Raw genomic sequence first — 23,438 nt, 5'->3', positions numbered from 1 at the left:
AAGGCTGGATTGCTCAGGGAAGCCCTTGAGTTGCAGCTGCACGCACTGAGCATCCTCCAGGCAGGTGGGCAGAGGCTGCCCTCGTGTGAGTGAAACTGGGGGGCTGGCCAGCCACAACCCCTGCCAGCAGTGCAAACTGGTCACAGCTCAGTGCCAGCAACCCCAGCCCAGGGGCAGCTGTGTTCTGCTGCCTTTTCATGGGTCTGGTAAAACTGGGCTTTACCCAGGACCTGATGGAGAATAACACCTGAGCATCAGGGTGGGGGGCTGGGAGCAGGCAGACCCCTTCCCTTGCTGCCTGCCTGTTGCCTGCAGCCTGCACACTGTGCTGAATCCATATGTGGGTGGATTTATCACCGGGGCAGGATTCTACCTTGGCATACAGTCCTGCAAAGCTCAACTAGATAAATTACCTCATTGCCTGTCCCTGTTGGTCGCGGCGTGGGGGAGCAGAGAGGCAGCAAATGTCTCCTTGCCTGTCAGAAAGGGCTGCTGTAAGCCAGCACCAGCAGGACTCCAGAAAGCTGCTGTCCCCTCGATGCCTTTCCCTCCCTGGGAGGCAGGTTCATTAGGTGGAGAAGCTTTGTGGCAGCAGGGAGCCTGGCTGCTGCAGCGAGAGGATTGCCTGGCACTCGGCTGCGCCGTGCAGGCTGCCACTCTTAAATCTCTGCCCTGTTAAACGGGATTGGCTTGTCTGAGAGCAGGCAAAATGCCCTCCTAGCACATGGGCATTAGTGAGAGAGGCTGAGGCTGCCAAGACATCATTGCTGATCATTAAGTGTGTTTATAAAGGCAAGGACAGGAGCCAGGCAGGCCCTACCGATCCAGCCCCGCTGCTGCAGCAGAGCCAGTGGCAGGGGATGGAGCCTGGGTACTTCTTCCCCCAGCTAGATTAATTTATAAACTAAAAAAAAATGATGTGAATCGGGTCTGAGCACTGGCTGTGCTGGCAGCATTCCTCACTAAGCTCCTGGAGAGTGCTGGCCATGGCCAGAGCAGGGACAAGGTCCTGGTGTCCTGACAGGGAACAAGGCATCAGTGCCATGGCACAGGGCCGCAGAGTGGTGCCTTCAGCCAGTGCAGAGTTCCTCTGCCTGCCCACTGTGATGTGCAAAGTGCAAAGTTATTTCTTATCCCTTTGCAAAAAGGCAGGAAAAATCACTTGTTTCCCTCTGTGACTGGCAGTGGAAATCAAAAGCTCCTTGGTGAGCAGGTAGCGTGGCTCTGTGCTAACATCTGTGAGTGATGGATGGCACTTGCAGAAAAGGTGTCACAACCCATCACATGCCTGAATCGTGACAACAAAGGGGCTGTTCTTCCATGCCTGTCTTCTCTGCTCTGGCAGTGCTTGCACACATCGTTCCTGAGGTTGAGATCATTCATGCTGGAATAACTTATAAAGCATCAGCGTACCACTGGGATTTAAACTTCACTTTCTCTGCAGCCTTAAAAGGAAGGAGCTAACGGCAGGATACACAAACTGATGAAAATTACTGATTTTATTCACTATTTTTACCACACTTTTTTCCCAGAATAAAATTGTATCTGGGTGATTTAATAATGTTGAAGTATTCTGGGTGGGGATGCAGAGCTGAAATGCAGTCAACACTCAGCACTTTAGAGAACTGAGCTGTATTTCTGGTATCTAGGGACTGGTTTAGGATTGTAACTTTAGCTGATTAGACAACTGGCTCCAACACATTGCTCCTACCCAATTTTCTTCACATTTCTCATAGCAATTTTTTTTCTGCAAGCAATGTAATGTAAGCAGGTTGTATTCTGCTGGTTTCTTTAAAGTGAACTTGCAGAAATGAGACTGGAGCACAATGATCTTTCCCCATCCCTGCCCGAGCAGTCAAAGGGGATAGTTTGCTGTACTTAGAGCATTTGGGGACAGAATGGGGTCAAACATATTTTCTGGCAAAGTGAATTTCTTCTGGTAGAGCCTTGTGGGATGCCAGGGTCTAATTAAAGGTTCAGAACTCCTAATTTGCATTGAAAGAAATAGAAAAAATAAACTCAGACACTGGTGTTGCTTTAGGCTGAACTGGATAGATTTTGGGCAAGCGGGCTAGCAAGTCAGGAATCCAAGACAGGTGACTAGCCCAACTTCACGGGCTCCCAGCCCAAACCCAAGCTGTCATTTCCTCGTTCCTCTCACATGTGCTATGTTTTGTTGCTGCCTCTGATGCTGAGCTGTGTTAAATGCTGCTGCTTCAGAGTGAATGGCCTGGCCCCTGCAGGGAGTAGGTAAAAGATGTGTTCTTCAAGAGATACTTGCTGCCAGCCACCTTCCCTGAAGGTGGACATTTGTTATTATCCCAGGAAGGTGAAGGATGTGCTGCTGGGGGATGTAATTCACCCCAGCAGAAGCCTCCTGCCAGAGCCCTCATCGCTGTGCTGTGGCAGAGGAACAAGCACAGTCCTTGCTGTAAATGAGGCTGAACCCTCAGCCTCTCCTGGGTGGCATCGAAACAGGGCAGTGCCCCCTTTGTGCTGGCATTGGCTGAGGTGACAGGAACCAGGGGTGTGCCTCAATCTGCCTGGCATGGCTGGTTCTCAGAGCCACCCCTGCTGCCACTGCAGCATGGGCTTGTCAGGATGATGGCAGCTGAAAGCCTTAAGGGCAGGTTTCATTGGGATGACCGTTCCTGTATGTCTGAATTGCATTTTAAAGTGTGGCTTAAGTGAATAACTAACGTCAGCACTCTTGCTCCACGATAATCTCTGTGTCTGCTTGATTAGTGGATAGGGAAATGATTTACTAGGAGATAATTTCCCGTCTTTTTTTTCCCCCCCCAAAAGTCTGGGCCTGTAGATTATCCTGGCTCTCTCAAGGGCAAACAGTTTCTCATGTCCTTGAGAGTAAATGCCAAACTGCTCAGGCTTGGCCGCAGTGTTGGCTTTATTTGCCAAGGACTTCAGAGCATGCCTGAAGAACAGAGCAAGAGGGAAGAGGGAAAACAGACAAGTAATTCTGACACACTTTAGTATTCCTGGCGGTGCTGCTGCCATCAGCTGTTCTATCAGCTTTCACAGCCCATGCTATAATTAAGATCTGTCAACACTGATAAAAGGGAGAACATTCAGTCAACTAATTAAGTATCGCTTTAATACTCTAATATTTAAATTCAGGTTCCTAAATCAGCAGAATAATAAAATGTTTTATGTCTGCTTAAATGGCAAGGGAACAGAATGTGAATATCTCAATAGTGGATTTAATTATCAATCTGCCTTTCCCCCATGGAGCAGAGGAGGTCTCGGTGCCGGCACAGCAGAACCAGGATCCCTGGCAGCTGTGGGAGGAGAGTGCAGAGCTGGCTGGAGAGCAGGCCCTGAGCTGGAGGGAGCTGGGGAACCCCTGCAGCATGGCCAGGGCTCAGAACCAACCTGGCTGGGATGCAGGTGTTTAACTGCAGTGTTGAGAGATGTCCTTTCCAAATGTGCTGTGGCTGGCCATGGCTCTGCATGCTGAGGAGGAGGCAGCGAGGCACAGACACGGATCAGGGCATCAAGGGGAGCATCTGGAGCTGGGATGTTTGGTGTATAGTCCATGGCTCCAGATATGTGAAAAGAGCTGAGCAGGGAGCAGGTATTAAGTTGAGCAGCAAATGCTTCAGCAGGCCTGGCTTCAATATTACCTTTCCTTTGTCCTTTTTGTGTTAGCTTGCTGTGAATATTTTAGTGAGCACGTTTACTGGCAGGAGTGTGTCTATGTGGAAGGGAAATATTTGTTCAATTAATCTCCAAGAGGACTGCAAACTGAGATATTTGAAGTATTTGCAGTAGAAACTTGATGGTGACTGCTACACTCATCCTGGCAAGGAACACAGGCAGCCAAGCAGCTCATGAGCACCATTGAACAGAGCAGGGGAATTGGGGTGTAGTGAGGGCTGCTGCTAACCACAGCTCAGGTCTGGTGGGGAGCTCTGGCCACGCAAGTGTGCAGGGCCTGGAGTTCTTTTAAGACGTGAAGTTGTTCTCAGAAATTACATGGGATGGAAAAAGGCTTGGGGAAAAAAAAAAATCAATTTGGAAAATCCAGCTCTGTTCACACATAATTTGCAAACTGGAAAAGAGGTGAAATTCATCAAGGAAATGAATCGTTACAAATGATTTGTTCAGCTGTTGTAGGGAGACGATTTATGAATATTGATCTATTTGTAATTGTGAATAACTCCCTGAAGTGGAAGATGTGTGCTGTAGAAGTGTTGGGTATCTGAAATCGACTGAGAGAGTGCATTTTTTTAACACTGCAGTTACTCCAAAAGGCTTTAGTCAAGATTGCAGCCTCCTTGTGCTCTTATTTCTAGAGGTTACTGTAGGAATGAATGCTTGGCCAAAGAGTTTTCAGCAAATACCCTGACTTCCATTTTCCAGCAGGACCCCTGGAATATAAAATGACTTGCCCAAGGTCAATTAAAGTCTGTAGCAGACTTTGGGAAAGAATCTTAGTTTATTTTGATTTCCTTTGGTTTGTGGGAAACAGTCCCAGAGCAGGAATTATTGGCACGTCTGCTGCGGAAACCCAGCTTTGCAAAACGGGGATTTTTATCAGAATGCTTGAGTTTTGAGGAGGTGGTGTGAAATCCTGTGTAATTCCCTTGCTCTGCAGGAAATGGAGTGTGGGTCACCCCTAACAGGCAGCTCAGCTGCCAGGGAAGTGTGGGAAGGTGGGATGGATGTATCTCACCCGAAGGGTAGGCATGGGCACCCGCAGGAGTTACTTGGAACTGAGCAGCAAAGGAGAAAGCATCTCTGGAGCAGAAATGCCACAGAGGATTCACTGTACAGCACAGGTGTGCAGCTCGAGGGTTGTTACCCTTCCTCCTCCTGGGAGCTTTGTTTCACAGTTATTCTGTGGGAGCCCTTACTCTGTGACTCTGGCACAGTGCTTTACAGCAGGTGATTTCCTGTTGTGCTGCCCGATCCTGAGCATTCCACTTGCTAAGTGAAAAGGGATGACCAGCAAAAACACGGTTTGTTTGTTTTAAAATAGAGAAATGTGGCAATTTCATACCCTGCAGTTCCTTCCTGACAACCCATCCTCCTGCATCACATTGCAGTGAGTGACAGCAACCAGAGGCTATTCATAAGGGTGGCATCTCTGCATGTAATAATCATAATTACATGAAATAATAACTATCTAAAGGGCAGCACAGTGAGTGACAAGCCAGAGAATATACCTTGACACCTGCCAAAGATATACTAAACACACAGAGAAATTTTCCCCAGGATACTGTCACTTTGTCAACTAAGAGAACCAGCCAGAGTTAATAAAATTACTCCAACAAAGTCAGGCAGGGCTTTTTCCCTTGCTGTCAGAGCCTCAGGTTCACAGGTTCACAGAATCATTGAGGAGCCTGCTCCAGGTCTGGCAATGATCTTGTCGTTACTATTTCTGGCTGTAATTAATTGGAGAAGTTTCTCTTCATGGAGTTTAATCTGATAATTATTAAAGAAAATACTTGATAAAGTGCAGGTGGCAGCAGGCTTGAGGGACCTGGCTAAAAAACCCGAAACCTGGAAAGGTTTGACATTTCCTTTGCTACCATTGCTTCTGATATTTAATTCTACCTGTGTGTAAGGGCTAGACCCTGGGATGGGGAGTCCTGTGTGGCAGCTGATAACACTTACAGACTTTATCCTGAGGTGCAACAGCAGATGATCTTATATTGTGCAGTGTCTAATCCTTTGTGTAAAGCAAACATGGAAATTGTTGGGACAGACCCCCTTCCCTGACAAAAGGGTTATGGAAAGGCAGGAAAGGGGGATAGGAGTGGGAAAGGTATAATGTGTGTAGGTAAAACATAGACCACTCCAACTAGAGTTAGGGGCATTGTGTGTCCCCCACAGGACCTGATTTTTAAAAAATCATCTGCCAGTTATCTCAGTTAAAATGAAACAAAATCTCTTGGCTGAGTGCTGGCCTTCCTGCCCAAGCTCCGTGGCTTGTGTTGTGGGTGGGTTTGGAACAGATATTCCCAATCATAAATATCTAACAGGAGTCATGACCCTGCAGGTGGGACTGTGCTTCCCTTCCAGAGTGTGGGGAGCACTGCAGGAATGGAAGATGCAGGACTAGCTTTTGTAAGGCTCATTATAATTAGACTATGTGCATTCTGAGTGTCTCTTCAGTGCTGTTCTTAGACACTTAAATAACAATTAGAATTGGTGGCAGGGCTGTTTTTGCTCACTGTGGTTGTGAGATGTGGTGTTTCATATTGCCTGACACAGTCCTTCATTTCCTTGGTTTCCTGTGTGCCCAGCCTTGGCCTGTTTTAGGTACAAGGGGGAGCAGCAGTGTCCATGCACAAAGAGAGAGGCACCTGTGTCCCTAATGTGGGTGTCAGACATCACAGCTGTGAAACAGCACACGGGATGAAGTTCATGTGAGAGGTTTATTTATACTCCTGGCGGGATGCACCAGTGGTTTCCATGGGAATGGGAAGGGCTGCACAGTAGGATGGCTGCTCTTATTGCACATGATAGAGAGCTAATGGGGAGGGCTGCAGCCTCCCTGTGCCCTCATTAATCCAGCCCCCTGCCAGCTTCCCAGCTCCCCACACCCTGCACCAGCCCCCATGGGCAGGTCATGGGCTGTGAGGTGACAGGCACAAATTTTACGGAACAAATGTATGTTCCCATGGCAGTGAAAGGGTAAAAATAAATTTTCCGTACACCCTAAAAAAGGTGTTGTTATTTTGGAGAGTAGAGGTGAGGAGGGTTTATTTGTTTAGTTTTATTCCCATAATGAAAGCTCCGTGGGGAAAAGCAGAACTGCAAGTGGAGTTTGCTTCCTTATCACTGGGTCTTGCTGCTGTGCGGCTGCCCAGAAAACCCGGGGGAGAGCACAGGGGAGTTTGCATCAGCTCCATGTGCTGGTGGAAGTTGTTTGTCCTCTAGAGGAGCAGCTGCTGGCCAAATCCTGCTCCTGGGGCATGTTCTCTGCAGGCATTTCCCGAGTCTGTAGCACAATCTGCCCCGTGCCTGGCTTTGCAGGGAAGGCATCCCAGAGGGAAGAAGGGTCCTTAAGTGGTCACAAGCTGGACTGTTCTGCATCCCTCAATGCAGCGGCTGTAACACGTCCTCTCTTGGTTACCTCGGAGCTTTTGAAGGAAAGTACAGAACTGACCCTTCCTTGCAGCCAGACACCATCCCACAGCTCAGGCTGGGCTCCAAGGAGGGCTTGGGGTAGCTGCACCTCGCCCACCCAAGATCCCTTCTGACAAGGGGGAGCTGCAACCTCAGCTTTTCTTGGATAGCCCTGGGCTGCTCTCAGGCTCAGCATCCCCGAGATGGTGTCAGGCAGAAAGAAAATCTCAATTATCCCCCATTTTCTGGGAGGGCAGGGATTTCTGGGAGCCTGTGGGTTTCCAGGAGCCTCTGAGTGCCATCTGCTGGGCAAGGGGCTTTGGTCTGGGGGCCGTGGCTGCAGCAAAAACATCCACGGGGAAACAGAGATTGACAGGGAGAGGCCAAGGGCTGTTAATAATACAGTAGGTAGGGGAAAGCAGAGGATAGAACACACCAAAAATTGCATTCAGACAACATAGATGACAGTTATTTTGATTTGTAAATGTCTACCTATTTGGAAAAGCTGCCATAAATAATACCCAGCTGTCAGGCGGTGTGCTCAGGCGTGGTACTGACGGGGGGCTATATTTTTCTCAGTGTATGTACAGGATAAACACACACTCTGCCTGCACATGTTTGTCATTGAGAAATCCCTGCTGCACCTGCCGTGTTCAGTCACTTGAGTCTTCAGAAGCAGCGCGTTGTTGAATGTAATTTTTTTCCTTATATAATTTTCCTTCTTGTCCCTCATCTAAGGCAAGAAAATCCCTCATCCCACGGCTCTGCTTCCGTTGTAACACAAATTAGCTGCTGGCTTTGGCTTTGCTGGAGCAGGTGGCAGTCTCTGGGTACCCAGTGCTGCACTGCACCACACGTTTCTTCTCCCCAGGCTGGGGATGCACATAAACCTGAGCCATTTCCAGGAAGGTACTTAGCTCCTGCCAAGATTTCACCTGTTTTTTGGATAAACAGAGCACTTCAGGGCTATCAATATTTATGGATTAATGTGTTTGAAGGCTGAGAGGGAGCGTTTATCACTATCCACTCTGCCCAGCGTAGGCTGTGGAGCAGCACCAGCCCACCTGCAGCCTGGCCCCTCCACCAGTGCCTGTAGGCAGTGCCTTACTTGTCCATCTCAGCTGCAGTTTGGGGTATTGGGATCCATTCCTTGATTGGAGCAGGGAACCAGCAACAAGGACAAATGTTTCCTTGGTGAGGTTTGCCTGAATTTAAGGTTGCTGGCCCTTGATGTGATGGGCTCCCTCCAGGAGCTGCCCATGCCAGCACCACAACCACCCATCAAACGCTGTTCAGAGCTGCCTCTTTCTTCCCAGGGAGCAGCAACAACCTGCAACCAAAACAAGGCTTCTGTCCAACTGCATCAAAGAGTTCTGAAACTGCCTCCTGAAGGCACTGGTCAGTGAGCTGGATTTATGTTCAGGTAGTTGGTGAGAAGGAAGAGAGAGTGAGGAGGATTTTTGCTTTTCCCCATTGGCTCTGAAAATGGCTCAAGAGCAAGCCCAGCACACTGAAGGAGTCAGCTCTGCTGTGTCCTGCATTTAGAATCCCATATATAAATAGCTGAAAAGTCACCTGAAGGTTTGGGAAACCTTTGGAGGCAGCCCTAGATGGATTTATCGCTTCCTGTCAAGAACCACATGAGATTCACGGCTGTGTGGCTTTGCTTGGATATTTGACTGAATTCTGCTTTGCATTCTGGGCTCAGACAGATTTGCAAGAGAAATCAGGGGGAGACAAAGTCTGCAGCTTGAACTGAGCACAATGTTCCCATACCCTGGGGAAGCAAAGCTTCTGGGTGTTTTGCACAGCTGTGACCTCCAGACTGAGAAGGAAATTTCCCTGTTGAAGATGCACAAATCCTCTAACAGTCCCTTCATTCTAGGTGCAAACTGCTACCAGTAAATGCCACATCCTGAAAACACCTATTACACTGTGGTTGTGTTGTGTTTTGTGCCCTGTTTCAGCTGGGATCACTGAGCAGAATTTGCTGTTAAATCCTAGTGTCTTTGTATTTCCTTTGCCCCATGATTGATCTGTCTCATCGTGTCACAGAACTATACATAGCTTCTCCCTACCAGCCCATGGAGTGGCTGCTTCTGGCTGTGTCACCTCAGGTCGGATTAATTAACCCTGACATCATCCATTTTCATGGACAGAGATCCCATTCCCTGCTGCTTGTCACCAGAAGCAGCTTAGGGGTGAGTGCAGGCGGGAGGCGATGGGGAGGCTGTGTAAACACCATCGCTCTGCTCTGAGCCAAGGCATTTCCAGTGCCTACTTAAAAGAGCAGAAGCCAACTTTTCATCTCCTTGTTTTTCTTAGGGCTTAGCAAGGAACCAGTAAGTTTGCAGCAGCTCTGATTACAAATATTTGCTCTTTTCTTTGGCCCCAGATGACTCTGCTGTTGGCTTGGTGACAGCGTTTATCCAGTGCCGGTGCTCCAGCACTTGGCTGCGCTGTCCTGGAGCCAAGCTGTCCCCAGTGCCTTGTAGGAACAACGAGGTTGGGATTTCCTTTGTCGGGGCTGTTTTGGGTGCAGTGTTAGCCAGAAAACCGTGGCTGAGGAGCCTGGAGCAGCTCCAGCCTCCAGCTCTGACAGGCTGCAATTGCTCTCCCAAACCTTCTGCGAGGGTTAAGGCCACAGGGCAGGACAAGGGGCAGCTCCAGCTCTGTAGCACCCTTTGTCAGCAGGGTCCCTCCCATGCAGCTGGAGTCTGCAGCTCTTCTGTGCCTCGTGGGTCACAATTGTTCAAACTGGTGCTGTTCATCTGTACTGGAATTGAGTGGCCTCTTCTGAGAGGAAAATCTGTGCGCTTGCAGGGGGAGCTCAGGCAGGTGGGGCTGGGGTTTAGATCTGGGTTGCTTTGCTGAGTTGGCCCTGGCTTGCCTGGTTGACCTTGGGATAACTCCTGTAGGTGACCCTGCTCTGGCATTACTAAGCTGTGGCTTCAGACTTTCAAAAATAAGCAGTTTGTTTCTTTTTTTAAATTTGGAGCTGTTACTAATGGAAGCAGAAGTGCTTCTGCTTTATTAGAAAATACTGCTGAAGGATGGCAGGGGGAGAGAGCATGAGAGATTAAGTCTACTCATGGACTGGATCATAGTATGATATTTTGTCTCCCACTGTGCTACCAGCTGTATTAGACAAAAATGTCAGAAATCCTGCAGCAGGCAATTACAGCCCAGTGTGGGCTGCTGCTGCCTGACCTCGGGTAGCCTGTGCTTGGTTTCTGTCCTGAAACAAGGAGTCTTTCTCCCAAAGCTCTTTGCCTCACGCCATCTCATTAAAAGTCTGCACTGCCTTCGTGTCCCTCAGTATGAGGCATGGAAAAGCTGGGGGTGGTGGGAGGAAGGAGAGAGCTGAGCAGTGGTACTGTGCTGGCCCTTGGAGAATACGGGCTTGTGCCAGCTCAGAGCGCTCCCCTTACTGTGCCTCACCAGCATCTTCCTTTTCCTCACACTGCTGCACGTGAGATTTATTCCTCCAGCCTCCACAGTATGCATTAGCTCTGCATTTTTTTGGCTGGAATATCATTTTGCTACTTCATGCTAATGTTTTGTGAACTTCACCAGGCCTGCTATTTTTCTTCGATTTCTCTTTGCAACACTTTCCATTCTGGAATGATTTGAACTTAATTCATGTGGCATTTGCTCTGTGCTCTACTTTTAGCACATTAATAAAAATAATTTAAATTGTATTAGGCTCCAGACAAATCCCTGTAGTATCCCATGAGTATCTCCCTTCAAGCTGATGCATTTCTGGTCCTTATTTTTCCTTTGTTCCTTGCGCTTAAGGCAGCTTTATACGGGGATGGAGGCTTGTGTAGCTGAGCCAAACTGGAAGCTGATGAGTAATAAAAAATTGCTCTGTGTTTTTGAAGTGAGGAGTAGAGTAAAATAGCTTAAGGTATAAACAGCCACGAGGAGAGGGGATGGCTCATGCTGCAGTTGCTGAGTACCAGAGGTATCAGTCCAGCACAATTCTGTCCCTTTTTTGCTGGCTCCATGTCCATGTGGCCATGCCAGGAGGGCAGGGAACCACTGAGCCACCACCAGCCCCGAGTGTGGAGAAGTGAATTTTTCAATCAGCGTGTTTTATTTTTACAATGTACTTCATGAAATACTATTACACCTAATTTGTTCTGGATTACTACACAAGCAGCATCCAGGTATCACTTGTCACCTTGGGAATAGCAGATGATAAACAATGAACCAGCAGCAGCCTGCTTGGGCTGAAGGGCCTCGTGCTTGTATGTTTTGTCTTCTTTTTGTTTCTAAATGTGACTTGCAGAATAAAAACACACAGATTTTAAGCACAGATCTGTTCTGGTTTTACATTAACATTAAGCATATTTCTTTAGCAGATCAACGTTATTTTGCTATGCTTCTGATGCAGTGCCAGTAGTGTTTATTTTTTTAGCTGAAATTATTTCCTTGGAAGATTTGCTTTTGAAAGGACACTGCTCTGTGTGTATCTTGTTTAAACCTAAGCTCATCTAGCTACTGTTGTCTTCTGGTAGAAATCTTGCAGATAGGGAACAATGTTACTGGAAGGCAAGCACTCATTTCATAGCCATCTTAAAAGTACATCAAAATCTGTATGAATGAGGCTTGAAGCAAATGAACTTTAAAATCCTGGGTTTGATTATCTCAGAGAATCCCTGCTGAAACTAATAAGGCAGCATCATGCAAAAGACATTCCAGGCTCAATGTTACCAAGTATTAATTATTGTTATCTCTTTGCTAGCTGATAACAGTGGCTGCAGCCTGCAATTCAGCTTTCCATCAGAAAGAACGGTATTGGAACACAGCAAAAAAATAAAGCTTAATATAAACATACCAGACCTGAAACAAAAGCTGTTGTGGTGCACTGTGGTTCCTTCCCCAAACCACAGCCTCTGCTTTAAAGTGGCTTTAAACCCACCCAGGGAGCAAGCTGGAGCTGCTGCTCCCCGTGCAGAACCTTTCCTTGGGCTGCTGGGGTGAGGAAAGGCCAGAGGGTGGGAGACTGCAAAGTTTGAGGTGTCTTTTCAAGTCTTCCACGTGCATCTCAGATGACTTTGTACAACAGTGACATCTGGTGATACCCATCAATATTTACTGTTTCACTCTGCTTTTTAAGAGGGTGGAGTTAAAATCTGCAAATTCCTTATTGCTTGAGAAGTAAGCACTTGGCTGGGCTGCTCCTGGCAGCCAGCTTGCCCTGTTTTTGGCTTGGGAATGTGGGTGTTTCTTGGGCAAGGGCCATAGGAGGTGATATCATATCTTTCCTCTTTCCTAACTCACTATGGCCTTGCCTTGCTGCTTGGTTTGCACTGGGACTGTGACCTGGGGAAAGGATGTCTTTCCACCAAACGGTGGTGGAGAATGTTTGCTGACCCGTCTGTCCTCTTCTGGAGGTCTGTGTGTCACAGAAATGTACTTTTCCTCTTTTCCTCCTTCCTTGCCAGTATTTGTGCAAATTAAAACTGTTAAAGAAATGGTTTCTATGGGTTGATTCAAATATGTGAATTACAGGAAAGAAATCAGGTTATTTTCCCCCTCAAGCAATTCCAAGTGGTGTCTGGACCACCTCCCAGGTTCAGTGCTTACCTGAATGCTTGATGCCTGCTGTTACAGCTCTTAAAAACAGATAGAGCTGTGCTCCTCAGGGCAGGGACTGGGAACTCTCCTGTGCTGCATCAAGCACTTAAATGATGCTTAACAAGAACTAATAAGAGAAACGATGGTTTGGATGTGCACACATGAGGGACAGCAGGAGAGGTCTGTGGTGAGGCTGAACTCAATTTCTTTATTATTAGGTATTATACATGCACAATAAGCAGCCTTGGTGTGATTATTCCATACCTATTTCTTTCCAAAGAACTAAATTACCCCTTGGAGAGCAATAGGAAGATAATGTTTTCACACCATTAGTCAGATGCTAAAATACCAATGCAGTTTTTCTTTTCCCTGGTAACATAAAATTAGAAACAACAATTAAACAGAAAGGTAACACCTTGTATGCTGCCCGAGGAGGTTTTTTTTCAGTTCTGGAAACTTTGCTATGGGTGAAAGCTGCAGCCACTGTATGTTTGTTCCCAGAAAGTCCTGATGCTTCAAAGAAATCTAGTTATGGTTAGATTCCTCACAGGGGTTCCCTATAGAGGCTTTTCAGTGAATTTTCAGCAAGGACCAGAAACCTTCAGGCTTGCTTGGGGGAAGATAGGGAGAAAATTGATGTTTCTTCCAAGAAACTCCTAATTTATGAGAAGTCTGTCCTGCTGTGAGCTCTTGAGCATCCCCTTGGCTCCAGTTTATCTCACTGGCCCCAGTTCAGCTTTGGCAGGGCTGCTCTAAAGAGCTCACACCCCCCCTGAGCCCCTCTGCCACCTGCAGCACCAAAGGACAGGGATTTTTTTGTACAAGGAACCCTTGTAGCTGGATTTCCTCGGGAGCCTGCAGGAGCTGCTGCTGCTCCTGGGCCTGTCCCACAGCCTGTGCCTCCCTGTAGCTCATCTCTAAACCCACTGCTACGCTGGAAACCAAAAGTTCCCTCATGGTCCCTCAGGGATCCTTATTGACTTTTATGGTCTTTAAAAGACCTCTGCATGGATTTGTAATCATTCTACGTGTACGCCGAGAAACACTAACATAACTGGTAATTAATTTGTTTTAATTGTTTTTATATAATCCCCGCGAGCGACCTCATGTTTTGTTTTGCATCTGTTATGTTTCTGACTCAAATTTTAATGCCTTAATGGGAACAGTGCCAACTGCTGTTACTCTGAGCTATGAGCAATCTCCTGGCACACTTCCAGTCCTTTATTGTGGAACTAACTATACAGCACTGTAATTTAACTAGCAAAATGTGGCAAATCACTATTATTAATAACAATAAATCTATTTCTGCAGGTTGACAGCATTAAAATAACAAATTATTCTGCAAGGAAAGCTGGTAATTTTGGGTGCTTTCCACTGTGATCATTGCAGAAGTATAATATCCATTATTAAGAGCCTTTTGGTGTCTCATGAAGGAGCTGTTTGCACATGACAGTGCATCACGGTACTTACTACAGGGGAGGATACAGAGCCCTTGACCATGGCTATTTCAGTAACTCATAATTTTAATTTAAATGTTAATGGCAGGATGGGGCAGGCTAGGGAAAATTGCTTGCCTCCCCTGCTTACCATTCACTTTTTTAATAATCTTATTCAGTTAGTCAAATCTTAAACCCAAGATCTTCATTTCTGCTCCTCTCTTCTGTTGACTCCACAGTGCCGTGCAGCCCCCCGAGGTTTAGCTGTGTGCTTGGTTTGGGCAAGGTTTCCACTGTGAGAGGAATGCCCAGCAGACATTGCTGGGGTAGGCACTCTGGTGAACTTAAACAGGAGATAAAATACTATGGAAATGAATGCTTGCCTCCTAAGTTGAGGGCACAAAAGTGTTCTTGTAGAGCCTGTTTGCAAAGTTACTATTTGCCCAAGAATTTGTAACATACCCAGGGGCTTTATTCACTTTCTGATTATTATTTCAGGATGATTTTTATCCAAACCACATCAGGTAATGGAGAGGTTCTTAGTGGCCATTGCCTCAGCCCCTTTGCTGATTTGTAGAAAGCTTCCAGCTGTCATTAATGAAGAGGGGAGGGAGACAGGAGTGCCTGTTGCTGTGTTCTGGAGCTGATGAGCATTCTCTTGCTCTGGGAACTCTCCCAGCCTAAGTGGGCAGGTGTCCACAGGGGCTGGAACCGTGCTGGTGACCTGCCCAGTGCCTTCTGCAGTCTGTCATCTGCTGTCAGCTGCTCTCGAGGTGATACCAATAAACTCCTCTGCATCAGCACGGGGTGCTGTTAGTGGGTAACACGGGGGAGCTGCAACTCACAGCTCTTTAAAATCCAGCCTCAGGCAGGGCAGCATATGCTCAGAATGAGAAGAAAGGGGGCGAGGGAACAGGTCAGTAAGAATAAATATGTGATGTGGAGATAAGTGGATGCTGAAAAATAGGAAGGGAATAGAAACAAAAATATTTGTGGGAGTGAAGTTTTGAAGATATATGCAAAGTTTATTGATAGAATTACTAGAAATGTCAGGAGCAGGGAATCAGGGAAGAGACCAGGATCCAGAATTTGGTCACCAGGTGTTTTCCTGTGCACCAGAGTCCATGAGTGTGGAAGCAGAGTGCTGGGAAATCAGGGTGAGCAGGAAAGCAGCCCAGCTGGTGAAGTTTGAACAGAGCAGTAGTGAGTGTGAAGAAGGATCTGAGACACCTGAAAATCTGCTCATTGGTGCAGCTGCAGAAGTCTTCATGTGGTGGTCTGCGAAGAGCTGCCGTGTTCCTGCTTAGCTCCCAGCATGAGAAACAAGTGGCTTAGAGCTGCTGCAGCAGGGGATTGCTGCAGTGGTTTGGTCAGTGGTTTTCCTTATTTTTCTAGTTTCACTTTTTCAGGGGGAAGGAGGAAGTGGGGAATCAGTCTGACCCTGTGCTTGTTAAAGGTGGAGGGGATTCATTTCCTCAGCCAGCTGGCATGCAGCAGGATGGAGCCTGCCTGCTCCTCTGCTGTTTGGGGATTTGTGTCTGGGGATTTGTGTCTGGATATCTGTGTTTGGATGAGGGCTCCCCTCGCAGAGCCCAGCCCTGCAGGCCCCTCAGACAGTTGCTCCAAGCACTCAGTCCGTTCTCTCAGAGCTCAGACCCTCTCCTGCTGTCCCAGTGGGCTGTGCAGGGTTTAATCCCACTGTCTGTGGCCTGGGACCCACAGTGCCATGCGGAGCTGTTAGCAGAGGGCAGCCCCTGAGAGCACAGGGGCTCTGAGCTGTCATCCTGCCCCAGCTCAGTGACTTCTACACCAGCTGCTGCTCTCCAGCCAGCCCCAAGGGTGCCAGTAGGAACGGGTTGCTGAAGGGACTCGTGGTCTCCCATCCTGCTTAAAAATAAAAATTAAATCCTAGTTTATTCTCTGCTATTTTTGTTCATTCCATCTCCCACCCTCTGCTTTCAGCTAAAGATCCTGTGGCACTTGACCAACAAGAGGAAGGCACTTGACCCTTCTGAGTGTTTTCATCCTCTTGATTTGCAAAGCAGCCAAATTCTTGGTCCAGCGTGGCAGGCAGTGCTGACATCCCCAAGCCTGGCTTCACCACTGGAACATTCTGTTTGGAGCTCTACGTTTTCTGTGAGTGCTTTTTAACTTGTTCAGCTTAGTTTCTGTTGCAAGTGATCCAAACAAACAAAAAAAAAATACTGAAAATTGTCCTTTTTACACTTGTTAGAAACTGCTCTGAGAATGCAGGACATGGTCATAAGCAGACACAGAGCACAAATGTGCAGTGGTGAGAAATGAACCACTGATCTGTACTTGTCTGGGAGTAGTTGCCGTGGGTTGAAGCAGCCTAGTTGAAAATGGAGGGGTGAGATAGCAATCAAAGTGATTAAAGGCTGGACTCTTTCATCTATAGATGCTTGAATAACTTTCCATTACTTTAAATTGGGTTGCAAATGAACATCCCCTTTGATCTATAATGGGACTTTCCAATCAGTGAGGCCTGAGCTCAAAACATGAAAAGCAGTTTACATTGATGAGAGCAGTAGGCAAGATCTGAACCCTGAAGAGCAACCTGCTCCTGATAAAAGAAAACTGGAGGTGGCTCTCTGGGAGGCAGGAGGGTCAGAGGAGTGACCTGGATTGGCCAAGGGCAGAGACACCACTGTGCTTATTCAAGCTCTGAATGACCATTCCAGGTTTAAATCGCTAGTGAGAGAGCCTTAGCCAGTCTCCTAATTTGAATGAGGAGAGCATTTTGGGTGGATGGAATGACTGTTTCATGGGTGGGGCTGGAACATTGGGTGGGTGTTTACTGCTCCTGTTTTCATTAGGGAACTACTCACGCAGAACCAGAACAGGAAAAAAATAACCTGTTTCTGCAGATGCTGACATTATATTGGCTTTATTGAAAAACAGCCGAGTACCTAAATAGTGTGGTTTATTCTCTTGGCTGGTTCATATCTAGATGATATTCCTTATCAGGTTTGACAGGTTGGCTTCTTGGCCTAAGTTACTTAGCAGCATCTCTTTATTGCTGAGTTCCCAGCTTTTGTTGGTCTGTCTCACAGCCAGGGTGTTATCTAGAGGATGGAATTTGATTTATTTCTGTGCTGGCATGTCCAGAAGAATCCGTGTAAAGAAAACAAACTGCATGTCCCCTTCACGGGAGATCTTGGCTGCTATTTCTCTACTCACTAAAAGCTTTATCGTTCAGCCTTGTTATTACCATACTAAACGGAACACTTCAGAGCTTAGCGGCTTAACAAGATAAAAACATGCTTTGTGGTTAATGTGGTTACTGCAGGCATGCACTGGGGCCGGGAGGGGAGCTGCTCCCTTCCTGCTGGGGCAGCTGCACAGCTCCTGGCCTGATAAAGCCTGTGAAAGCAGGCAATTCCAGGCAGATATTCCAGCTTTATCAGGCCAGCGTGCTGCAGGCTGACCGAAGGGACAGGGAAGTGTCTCTTCCTCCCCTGCCAGCCGTCTGCATCATTTGTGTCCAAACCACATCTGGGGCTGCCTCTGCAATTCTTTATTGAGTGCAAGGCTGTTTGCCAGCTCACAGGGACAGACTGGGATTCCCCTCCTGATACCAAGTCTTGAAAATAATGCAAAAGGTCTTTTTCTGCTCTGAGTAGTGGCTGGTTTGTGTAGTCTGAAGTGAGGAAATTTTGGAAAGTTCCCTATATGACTTGCTTTTTGGCAAGTTGTGACTTTGGGTAGAAGGTGAAGGGAGATGTCTGGGTCCCCTATTGCTAGAACTTCACAAGTACTTAATTTCTGATATTTCCTCTTCCCAGAGATCCAGTCTTACTTCTCAGGATAACATCGAAACACAAACCTTCTCCTGAAATACTTCTGAACTAAATGTGCAAGTGTAACCCTAAAAAGCTTTTCATGTACCTTACAGAATTTCTCAGTGTCACTTGGTTTTATTTAAAGCATAAAAAGACAACAATTAGACAAATCTGCAGATGATGCCTGAACTCAGATCTCTATTGTAAACCCAGAAAGCAAGACACCTTATGTTTTTTCTCTTCTGGTGCTGTTTGATTCAGTGTTGGGGAGGGATCTGATTTTTCTTACAAGAGCACAGTCAGTCCTTCTTCCTCCTTCCCAAAGCTTCCTGGACCTGGCTCTCCCATGAGATCTTTTTCAACCTTCCTTGTCTTTTTAGTGTTGTTGCTGTTAATTTTCCACTTTTATTGCCTCCTTTCTCATCCCTACACTTTGTTCTTTTTTTTGTGCTGAAGGATGAGCTGTCCTCCCACAGTGCAAACAAATTTACTATGCTGAGGATCTTTGCTTCGACAAAGACTCCTTTTTAACCAAATGTTTTGTAAACAAAAAGAATACTCATTTTCCAGGACACTGCTAACAAGGACATTTTTGTGGTTGTCATTACTTAGTGACTTCATATCAAGGAATTCTGTGAGCCCAAAGAGAGTCCAGACCGTTCATGGACTGCACAGAATTGCTGCTCTGCTCTTGCCATCCCTTCTGAGCCTGGGTACAGGATAAGCAAAAATCCTGAGCACGAGGATGGGAGGGGTGGTGACAAATTGTGTCACATTGTGCAGTGACCTCATTTCATGCAGATACACCTTCCCTTACCAGCTCTTGGATCAAACACTGTTGCTCCTGCTGACAGCAGCAGTGAGTTAAATATTATACAGAAGGGATGTTTTAAGTGTTTGAATTAGTACTTGGAGCTGCAGTTCAGTTTGCTGTGGAACATGTTTTTCATGCACACAGCGTGCAATAAAAAAAGCAGTTCAGCAGTTCCAGAGCACAGTTCCATCCCAGTGGTCAGGGCAATCTTTCACTCACCAAATGCCCAGGCTCATTCCTAAAGGTTCCATGTGGAAGGAGTAATAACCAATTAACAGATATTATTGGAGTTTACAGGGAAGGCACTGTGTGTGCTCTAAGCATCAGGAGCAGGTGTTGCAGGTAGGAGGAAAGGAATATTGATGAGCAACCTCTTGAATCTTCTGCCTTGTGACCTGTCTGGGAGCTTCAGCTAAATTTGATTAGTGCAGCCATTAATCATCTGTTAGTGCTTTTGATTACACTCCCTTATATAAACAGTTTATAAAGTGTATTCAGGTGTTTCATAATAGCTCCCATGCAGTGCCACCATCCTCCTCAGCCTCTTCTCCTGTGGTGGGGCCTTGTGGGCTGACTCAAGCTCTGTGTGATGGCCAGAGCTGCAGCCCAATCCCTTGGGTGGTTACAGGACAGCATTGTACCGTGTGGGAGATGTTTGGAAATATCCTGTGTTGCGTGTCAGGCTGCCTCTCTGTTCACTCACATTTGTACAGCTGCTGTGTTTAGAGCCTTGGGGTCCTAAAAACTCTGTTTGGTAACTTGTGAAGACATCTGCCCACATAATCATGAGCCAGTTTGAGTGGGAGCACCCATTCTCATTCAGGGAGCTCCATAGCCCCCACTCCTTCCCAGGGGTGTAGGTGAGGAAGTGGTGAAGTGCTGGTGCTCCTCAAACCTGCCCAGAACCTTTCTCCAGCACTGCCATGCTCACCCATAGCTCTGCAGAGCTGTTCCAGGCCTGCTGGCAGCACATGTGAGCAGCAGGGGGATTTTGGGGAGGGACGTGCTCTGCTCACGGCTTGTGGCTCCAGAATTCACTTTCAAGGGTGAGTCCTGCCAGGGACTGCTCACCACATCAATATCTCCAGTTCATGCATTATGCAAATTGTTTGCAATACAGGAGTGTTTAAAAGATTTGAGTTTTGTGCACAATGTACACTTCGTTTTACCTATACTGATGGCAATGTATCATATTTTAATTAAATAACTATGGAATACAAATTGTAACAGTAGTTGATATGCAATATTTATGTAAGCCTCACATTTTTTAAGTATTTGAATTTCATATTAATTTTGCTTTGGACACATTTTTTGTATATACTCAATGAAATTTGTCTCACTGGCTGAAAACAGAGGCGGTCTCTCTCTGCATTTGGCTACAGAAAAATTATTTTGGTACCCATGGAGCACTTTGCAGAGAATGTGATGCAGGAGTCAGATGCTCACACGGGGTAGCAGCCCAGTTAAGCGTGCAGGAGGGTGGTCTTTGGCTGGGCACTGGCCTGATATTGCAGGGCCTGAGGCTCAATTATCAAACTTGCATTTGAGACCTTCACCGTGTCCCTTGTGCTGTGCTAAAATTTCCATTTCAAGGTTCAGTCAGCTCATTAGGCTAAGCCAAGTGTGACTGTAAATTCTGTGATTGATGTGAGCCCACCCCTGCTCCCATCTCCTGGCCACTGGAGGAGCACTCCAGGAGCCCCTCAAGACCCCCTCTTTCCCTGTGCTTCACTCCCAGCTCACTCAGGGCCTCCAGGAGCTCCTGCAGGGAGCAGTGTGATGCATTCAGGTGGCATTGAAGGTCTGGAAGTGCTTGGTGGGGCAACAAAAGGAGTCAAAATTTCAATATTTAATAAAACAGATTTCTCAGGACAGGGGGAAAAAAAAAAAAGGCAGCCAAAAATAATATAGTGAAATAATTGCTATCTCTGGAAGTTTCAATTATCAGTCAAAATATCCTGAAATCAAAACCTTACTGACATTCAGCCCCAATTATATAAAAACCATTGGGGATATGGAATATGTTCATATAAATGAGGTCTCTGATAACTGAGGGAATTTTCAATGTACTTAATGGATGTCAAGAGACTTGACCCTGTTTTGAATACCAAGGAGTTTTGGATAATTGAAGTTTGGATAATCTAGGTTGAACTGTAGAATTTAGCAAATTAAGATAACATTGAGAATCTGTGTGAGTTAATTTTAGTTCTGACAAATGAAACCAGTTTAAGTAGCTTGGAGACTGGAGCCAGCAGACAACACACAGTGTGCCACAAGCTGCAGTTATCCCAGGCATCAGTGCAGCCTCGTTAACGCTCTCCTGCCCAAGGCTCTGCGTGCTCACATGAAGGATGGTTTCATTTCTCTGGGCTGTGCTTAGCACACACTGTCAGGGAGGCTTTGGATTGGTCCGAGCCTGGTTTCTGAGATGAGGATTTGTGTCTGCTTGGAAGTGAGCAGAGCTCAGTGAAGGCCAGCAGAACAGGGGCTGTTGGTGATGGTTTGGCTGATGAGACCCCAGTGCAGGGCAGAGAAGTGCAATCCTCCCTGCAGTGCTGCCTGATGCCCCAGTGCTCGCCTTCCTCTCCTCTCTTCCCCCCCTTTCCTCAACATGCATATTTTAAATTAATATTTTAATGTATTTCTAGGTTTCCAGGAAGGGGGAGGAATAAATTATTCAAAATGAATTACAGTGGTTTAAGGATATAAGAGCTGTAAGGTTTGTGGGGAAACAGACCATCCTGCGTTAAATCAGCTGACAGCACTTACCCAGCTCTGATAAGCTGGCAGAAATGTCTTTATCTGACAGGTCTGAACAGACTCAGTGCCTGGAAGTTTATTTTCTCCTGTCTTGTTTTAACAAGAAGCAGTACCTCCTTCTCCTTAACACCTCTGCCTTGAGTACTAGACCCTGGAATATTTCAAGAGAGAACTGCCTGGGGGCAGGAGGGATGTCCATGAAGTGACAGTCCAGGAACTCCTGGGAGCTGTTTCTGATTTCTTGCTTAGCTGCAGCTCTTGTGCAAGGCAGTTGAGATCAGTAGGAGTTTCCCCCTAAACTTTTTAGCAATCTGGGTCTGAAATGTGCCTTCGACTGTAATATTGAGGTGTTAATTCTTCCTTTACTGGCTGCAGAGGGAAAAACAATAGACAGTGTAGTGTATAGAGAGTACTTAAATGAGGATTATATGAGAGGCAGTGGAGGAATTTTGGACAGAGAGATGTATTAAGTATTTTGCCAGTACATTGTGGATCACAGAACCTCGTATTTCAAAAATATATTCTCGTTTTTAATAGAAGCCCCTTGGGCAATAGGAGGGAGATGACAGTGTGGTGAGCAGTTGTTTTGAACCTTTTCATTTGTCACAGGCTCCACGTGTCTGCAGGAGTATTTATCAGAGAGAAAAACTGCTACACAGCACCACTGAAGGATGCTCTGCAAGTGCTCTGTGCTGGTTTATTACACTGGCAGCTGGAAACCCCAGATCACCTGGGGCTCCACTGTGCTGGGCTGTGTGTAACCCCTGTCACCTTAAAGAAAAGCTAGAATAAATAAAAGGATTGTCCTCTTTTATAGATGGGAACAGAAGCAAGTGACACGCATAAGGTTAAATGAGAAACTGTAGAGAAAATTATCCTCCCCAGCTCTCGTCTAGGGTTTAAACTTGTCCTCTTCTGGATCTCAATTCAAAACCCACTGCATTAGAGTGGATGGAAAATTAGCCAAGAAGGTTAATCCTACACTGAAGGAGCAAAAAATGCTCAGTTATGGAGAGACTGAAAGATAAGACACAGCAAAACTTCAAACAAGAGCTCTGGAGGATACTATCCAGATACCAGAGACTTGTTGGAGAACTGATAGGAGAGCAGTGTGTATCAAAGCACAGAGGGGAAACACCAGGGGTAGTTCAGATCAAATGTCAGGGGGGGCTGCTTTAAAGAAGAAAAGTAGAAATGAAAGAAGCTGCATTAATCTGCAGGGGTGTGACAGCTGAATAGATATTCTCACCCTTACAGCTTTATTAGAGATAGCTTTCCTTGCAGACAACACCAAAAAAAGGAGACTAGACAATGTCAGCTCTCTTCTACTGCAAAATTACCATGCAGAGAACCACAGGGAAATTGCCTGAGACCGCAAACTGTAAACAAGCTGAGCCACTGTCAGGCTCAAAAATCAATGTTTTTTTAAAGTGTATGTTAAAACCAACTTTGTTTACTTAATTGCAATAGAACATTGTATTTTCCTTAAGAGAAAATTGAGAAAACCTGGAGGGTGATTCAGTGGTTTGCAATAAATAAACACAAATGTGAAATCAAACACTACCTAAATTATAAAAGCTAAGTACATGAAACACCCCCAATGCAGACTTGTCACTCAAGTGCCAACTGTCAAGGGTTGGATACTTTTCATAAAGCATAGTTTTAGCCTTTATCTTAATGTCAGTACTTTGTTATGATTGACCTTCTTCTGGCTGGAAGCCCACTTAAACTAAACAATGCTATTCTGTTCTGAAGAGGGTGAATAGAGAAAGCATTGTTACTTGGTAAAATGCCTTTGGACTGAGTCCCAGATGGGAAGGAAGTGCTGTAATTACTGTACTCAATACTCAGCACTGTAGGGGCACGTAAGGCAACTGGTCTGCAGCAGGCAAGGAGCAATCCTACACCTCTGCTGGCTGGGAGGCTCCACTAACTGAGCAGTTT

The 23,438-nt window shown here is 46.4% G+C and overlaps 1 long non-coding RNA gene across 1 annotated transcript; it reads left to right on the top strand.

Moving 5' to 3' along the window:
- The first annotated feature begins 14,765 nt into the window (after positions 1–14,765).
- On the top strand, positions 14,766–23,207 carry LOC148182749 (uncharacterized). Its single transcript, XR_015774251.1, has 4 exons — positions 14,766–14,890; positions 15,372–15,486; positions 16,080–16,253; positions 22,104–23,207. It is a non-coding gene; the product is annotated as an uncharacterized LOC148182749 (long non-coding RNA).
- Positions 23,208–23,438: the final 231 nt, after the last annotated feature.

The sequence above is a fragment of the Pseudopodoces humilis genome, chromosome 20 (assembly GCF_049639895.1).
Source record: "Pseudopodoces humilis isolate 2021_Gansu_Grassland_sample_001 chromosome 20, ASM4963989v1, whole genome shotgun sequence".
Classification (NCBI taxonomy): domain Eukaryota; kingdom Metazoa; phylum Chordata; class Aves; order Passeriformes; family Paridae; genus Pseudopodoces; species Pseudopodoces humilis.
Note: the sequence above shows the minus strand (reverse complement) of the source record. Positions and strands in the feature narration are given on the sequence as shown.